Source organism: Molothrus aeneus, chromosome 3 (genome assembly GCF_037042795.1).
Source record: "Molothrus aeneus isolate 106 chromosome 3, BPBGC_Maene_1.0, whole genome shotgun sequence".
Classification (NCBI taxonomy): domain Eukaryota; kingdom Metazoa; phylum Chordata; class Aves; order Passeriformes; family Icteridae; genus Molothrus; species Molothrus aeneus.
Window position 1 is genome coordinate 103392177 of NC_089648.1, and position 5307 is coordinate 103397483.

At 50.3% G+C, this 5307-nt stretch overlaps 1 long non-coding RNA gene across 2 annotated transcripts; it reads left to right on the forward strand.

Moving 5' to 3' along the window:
• Window positions 1–203: 203 nt before the first annotated feature.
• Window positions 204–4396, forward strand: LOC136555025 (uncharacterized). 2 transcript variants are annotated; one of them, XR_010783419.1, is made up of 4 exons: window positions 204–261; window positions 970–2046; window positions 2791–3411; window positions 3544–4396. It is a non-coding gene; the product is annotated as an uncharacterized lncRNA (long non-coding RNA). The 2 variants fall into 2 exon arrangements; XR_010783418.1 differs by lacking the exons at window positions 2791–3411; window positions 3544–4396 and having other exon boundaries at window positions 970–1082; window positions 1692–2416.
• The last annotated feature ends 911 nt before the right edge of the window (window positions 4397–5307 follow it).

A 5307-nucleotide genomic window follows, 5' to 3' on the forward strand; every position in this document is an offset into this window, starting at 1 on the left:
AGTCGAGGTTAAAGCCCTGAAACCCGAAGCCCTGAAACCGAGCTGCTTGGCCCCGCCGGTGGCACGGCCCCGCCACGCCCGCCCGTGTCCGCTCCGTGCCCGGGCGCCGTCGGGAGGGGCAGGGAGGAGGCAGCGGGGAGGGGACGGGGCGAGCACAGGCGGCTGCTGCTGCTGCTGCTGCTGCTGCTGCCGCTGCTGCTGCTGCCGCCTGGGGTGACCGTGACCCGTGGGCTGTGCGTGGGTGACCGCGGGGCTGGAGGGGTGAGGGAGCAGGGGAGAGAGAGGGGGTTTCTGACGGGCAGGAAAAGGCAGGATCCCGTGTGCCTGCGTGGAGGAGGAAGGGAGGGAGGGAGGGAGAACCGCTGAGGTTTTATCCTTGAGAGAAGCAATTAATCGGAAATTAGTTGCACTCATGAGCTGGGAAGATACCCCCGTCTGTCTGTCCTTACTCCTCGGGCGGCCGGCGGGGGCAGCCCCTGGGGCCGCTCCCCAGAGCATCCCCGGGCGGCGGGCGAGGCGCTCCCGCATCCCCTCCCGCATCCCCTCCCGCATCCCCTCCCGCATCCCCTCCCGCATCCCCTCCGCACCCGGCGCTCCCCGCCCCGCCCGGCCTCGCCTCGCCACCACATCCGGGGCGGTGGGTGAGGGAAATTCAAGTTGCAGAAGGGCTGACCCAGAGCTGCTCCCCGGCCCCGATCCCAGCCCGCGGCGAGCCCCCGGCATTCGGGAGGAGCGGGACGGGGCCCGGAGCTCTCGGTGAGGCCGCCGGCTGCCGGCCACCGAACAAGTCCGGTCTCCCCAGCCTGCATTTTAATCCTGAAATCTGGAAATGGAAATTGTTTGATGTATGAGGAGACGTTATCTAATTAGGGCGTAAGAAATTTAATCTTTCCAGCAGGCAGGTCATATAATTAATGTTAATTTAACGCTCAAATTCTCAGTCATTAATTTTTATTCTCTTAAATGTAGTTTGGCAGGGCCCCCTGATCCATGGCAATGGATTTTACTGAATGTAAGAGCACACTTGGTCTTCGGAGTGAATTACTGCAGCCCTTCCTATCCCAATAACAAGATCACATCATGTATGCATTATTAAGCCATGTAATTGAATGGTCCATAGTTTGCATATCAGACTATTAAAGTAATGTGTTTTGCTTTTCTTCCAACACGTAATGTTAAAGCCTTTGCGAATATTTGGTGATTCTGATAATTATCACCAAATTACTACAAATGTTCTCTTCATTAACGTGATTTCTCTCAAGCATTTTTTTAAAAAATGTCAATAATGCATTAAGTGGTAGCTTGTAAAGTGTTTTTTAAATAAAACTTGTCAACTACAATTCGAAAATTAGAAAAGAAGAAAAGAAAAGAAAAGAAAAGAAAAGAAAAGAAAAGAAAAGAAAAGAAAAGAAAAGAAAAGAAAAGAAAAGAAAAGAAAAGAAAAGAAAAGAAAAGAAAAGAAAGAAAGAAAGAAAGAAAGAAAGAAAGAAAGAAAGAAAGAAAGAAAGAAAGAAAGAAAGAAAGAAAGAAAGAAAGAAAGAAAGAAAGAAAGAAAGAAAGAAAGAAAGAAAGAAAGAAAGAAAGAAAGAAAGAAAGAAAGAAAGAAAGGGAGAGAATAAACAGTTGCACGGAAAGAAAACGATTCTCCTCTGAGATTGAAAAAGACGACTTCCCTTTTTTCCCTATTTCAGATAAGTGACTATACACCTAAGAAGTTTCACTTCATCGGGAGCAAAAGTGCATGCAATCTAAAGAACTGTCGATTGCAGATGATACAGAACAGATGGAGGAACAAAGTTGGAGCTTTTCCCTTTACAGCGAGTAGACGGGGACATAGGCAGACCGACAGAGAGTTTGATTTGAAAAGATACTGACCTCTCTCCTTCAGCTGCAATTTAACTTGTCCTGAAAAAAAAAAAAAAAAAAAAAAAGAGAGAGAGCAAAAAACTCCCAAGTGAGACCTGCCTCCTCCCCTGTCGGCCTCCTGCCATCCCCGCCCCAAGTTCGCACTGTCATCTGAACAAACTGCTGCGCCGATCTCAGAAGGTGAATAATTCTCAATTAACTAAGTAACTAACTTTCTTTGTGCAATCTTGAGTCACTCACTTAACTAAATCTTAAGCCTTCGAGACCCTTCATTATTGCCTTCCCCCGCCACACTATTTTCAAAGTTCAATAGCAAGGCAACAAAAAACACTGCTGCAAAATAAGAGTCTCTTTTAAAATTAAAGAGCTGCTCATTTGCATAGGAAGAAGTTATTTTTTCCCCCTGCTTTGAATTATTTAGGCACAAAAGAAAAAATAAAATAAAATAAAGGACACCCCACAAAGCCTCCCGCAGTCCGTGTCAGGATCAGTGTCACGGATGCTCTGCGGGATGCGAAGCCACTGTGAGCAAGCGGGTAGGCGCTGGCTCAGGTGTGCTGTTGTGCTGTGCCACCCGGGGCATCCCGCCGCGGCGCCGGGAGCTTTCTGAGCCCGCCGGGCCGGGCCGGGCCGGGCAGCGGAGGGTGCGCGGCGGCGGGCGCGGGGCGGGGCGGCTGCACCCCGGGGCCGGGGCCGGGGCCGGGGCTGCGGAGGCTGCGGAGGCTGCGGAGGCTGCTCGCCCCGCCGGGAGCCCGGCTCGGCCCGCGGCCCGCTCTTATTTTGGTTGGGAGCGGGGAGCGCTACCGGCTGGAGCCGGGTGAGCGAAGGGAGGCGAACTGTGCTCCTCTGTTTGGTTTAGGGTCGGGTATTTTTTTTTTCTTTCCCTCTCCCTCCTCTCTCTCTCCCCTTCCCTCCTCACTATAGCAACCAACGCCAGCCTGACAAAAATGCACCCTCTGTGGACAATGGGCCAGCCTTCCTGCTCGCCTCGCTCCTCTTCTTCCTCGCCAAGCGAAAGAAAGTTTCCAGCCCCCCCGGCCCGTTCTTGCCTCTCCTCCCGAGGCAGGCTCCCGTGCAAATCCCGCTCAGCCCCGCCGGGACTGTGCCGACCCCCACGTGGGAGGCTGAGAGCGGGGGGGACACAGAAGTCGCCCCCCAGCCGGGGCCCCGATTCCCGAACCCGCCTTGACAAGGGGCTGGCAGAACGCCCCTGGGCCACCGCCAGCCCCGCGTCCGTGTGCGGGGCCGCCCGGAGTCGCAGCCGCGCTGCCCGCGGCCCCAGCGGGGCTCAGCTCCCGCTCCCGGGCTCGCCTCTTCCCTGGCGAAAATCCCCATGCCCAGCCTGGAGCGCTCCGCACCGCTGCCGAGTGGGGCAGGGGCGGCCGAGAGCCCTCCAGGAAGGCGCTTCTCAGAGTGAGGAGCGAGAGTCGCGCCCAAAAGTGCCCCGAAAGCTGCAAGAGGGCAGGGAGGATCACGTCGCCCGGTGAAGCAGGCGCACCATTGATCTGGGCTCTTCCCGAGGATGTCTGCTTGTCTCCATCAGGCGTGAGCATTGACAAAACAAACAGAAAAGCGGCCGTTAGATTTGTCAGGGAAAGTTGGGCACTTTTTTTTTCTTTTTTTTTCTTTTTTTTTTTTTTTCTCCTAAAATCTGTTGCTCTGTTTCGTCCTGCACAGCTCTCCGGACAGAGCAGGCTTTGCAAAGACCTTTGTGAAACCGCTTTCCCGAGCCAGAGGGGCTGAATCGCCTCTCCTCTCCTTCCAATTCACCTGCTTTTCACGCCAAAAGAAACGCCCTTCCAGCTCCAGCACGGGGCGGTCATTTCCCAGCCAGGCTTCTGAACACTAAATTGCAAACTCCGTTGCACCAATCGCATCTGGGTCTGTCTCCAAGAATTCAATAAACAAGCTATATTAACTCCAACCAGAATTTATCTCGTAGACTGATGGAATTCGTCTTTTTTTTTCTTTTGCTTCTTCTGCTTCTTTTTCCCCCAAGGCCTCATATTCACCACTCAAAATTTAGCAGCCTGCCTTTGATAAATTACTCAAAGTAATCCCTGCAACAGCTAAGTCTGACTGGTTGACGTTGCGTTAGAAGTCTTCATAGCGGTATCTGTCTATAAAATATTCACTTGCGGACTACAAAGGGTGGATCATTTTTAATGACAAGATTCAGAACTGGAGGATGAAGGGAAAAGATTAATATCCGTGAATTCAAATAATTTAATTTCAAATACTGAACTTAGAACATTATATACCACTAGTTTAAACACTGATGCAGATAAAATAGCAGATTCTCAGATGAATGAAGCGGCCAGAAGAATAGAGTTGTGGGGAATGTTGGAAATGAACATTAATACAAACTTTACAAGAACTTTTTTTTTTTTTTTAATTCTACACCTTTCTACGTTCTGTCTTCTGGGATAATAAGTATTCTAGCAGGGCAAAAACGTACATGATATTACACATACACGTGTGTATATCTATATACGCAGGGAGGGAGGTTTTTTTCTCTAGAGATAGGTGGAGAAATCTATTTAGATAGAGGATTTTAATTTCAATGGATAATGTGAGCTTGTGCAATCAAAGTTATCAATTTCTGTCCTTTTTGTTTAGATTTCTTAGTTAAATGTGTTTGTTATATCTACCCCGAGGAGAAGCAACTTGAAAGTGTAGCTTTTGAGTCATCTTATAAATACATCCCTGAGGCTGCGGTTCTTGCCGCTTTAAGCAGTTTTCATTAAAGCAGCCAGCTGCCTCTTTGTGTAGATTGAATTTTTTTAAAGCAATCACTTGTGAAGCCCCGGCCTCAGTTTTGTCTCTCCGCAGGCCCTTAAAGTTGAAGTTTCATTCATGTCTTGGGTCTCTCTGCCGAATCAGACTCCTCGGAGCAACACTGGAAAGAGCCACACGAAAGCACAGGCTTGAATACCTCATAGAGAAAGGTTAAAAAGGAAGCAGAGATCAAAACAATCCCATCTCACAAAAGGTGCATTAAATGCGCCCCAGCAATAAGCACAAATCTTCCAAGTTGGCCTTTAAAGCGAGCACCAGGAGTCTCACGTTTATTGCACCCAGCAATTCTCTGAGCGACTCTCCACGTCTTTGCACTCCTGGAGCATTTCCTCCTAAAACAACATCTAATGGGTAGATAATAGAGACGCGGAAAGGAGGCGCGGGGATTTCTCCCCCTCCTCCTTTCCTTTCAGCTGCGTGAGTCTATCTCAAGGTTTGGAGAGCAGAGTTAAAAAAAAAAAAAAAAAAAGCTTTTCACATCTAAACACAACAGGCATATGCAAATACATATTCCCCACCCTACAGCCGCACGCACGCATCCAAAGGCGCAGAGGAGCGCGCGTTTGGGGAGCGTTCCCCCAGCCCCCCGAGCCGGGCAGGCTGACGAGCGGCGGCTGGAAGCCGAGGCTCGCTAGGAACGAG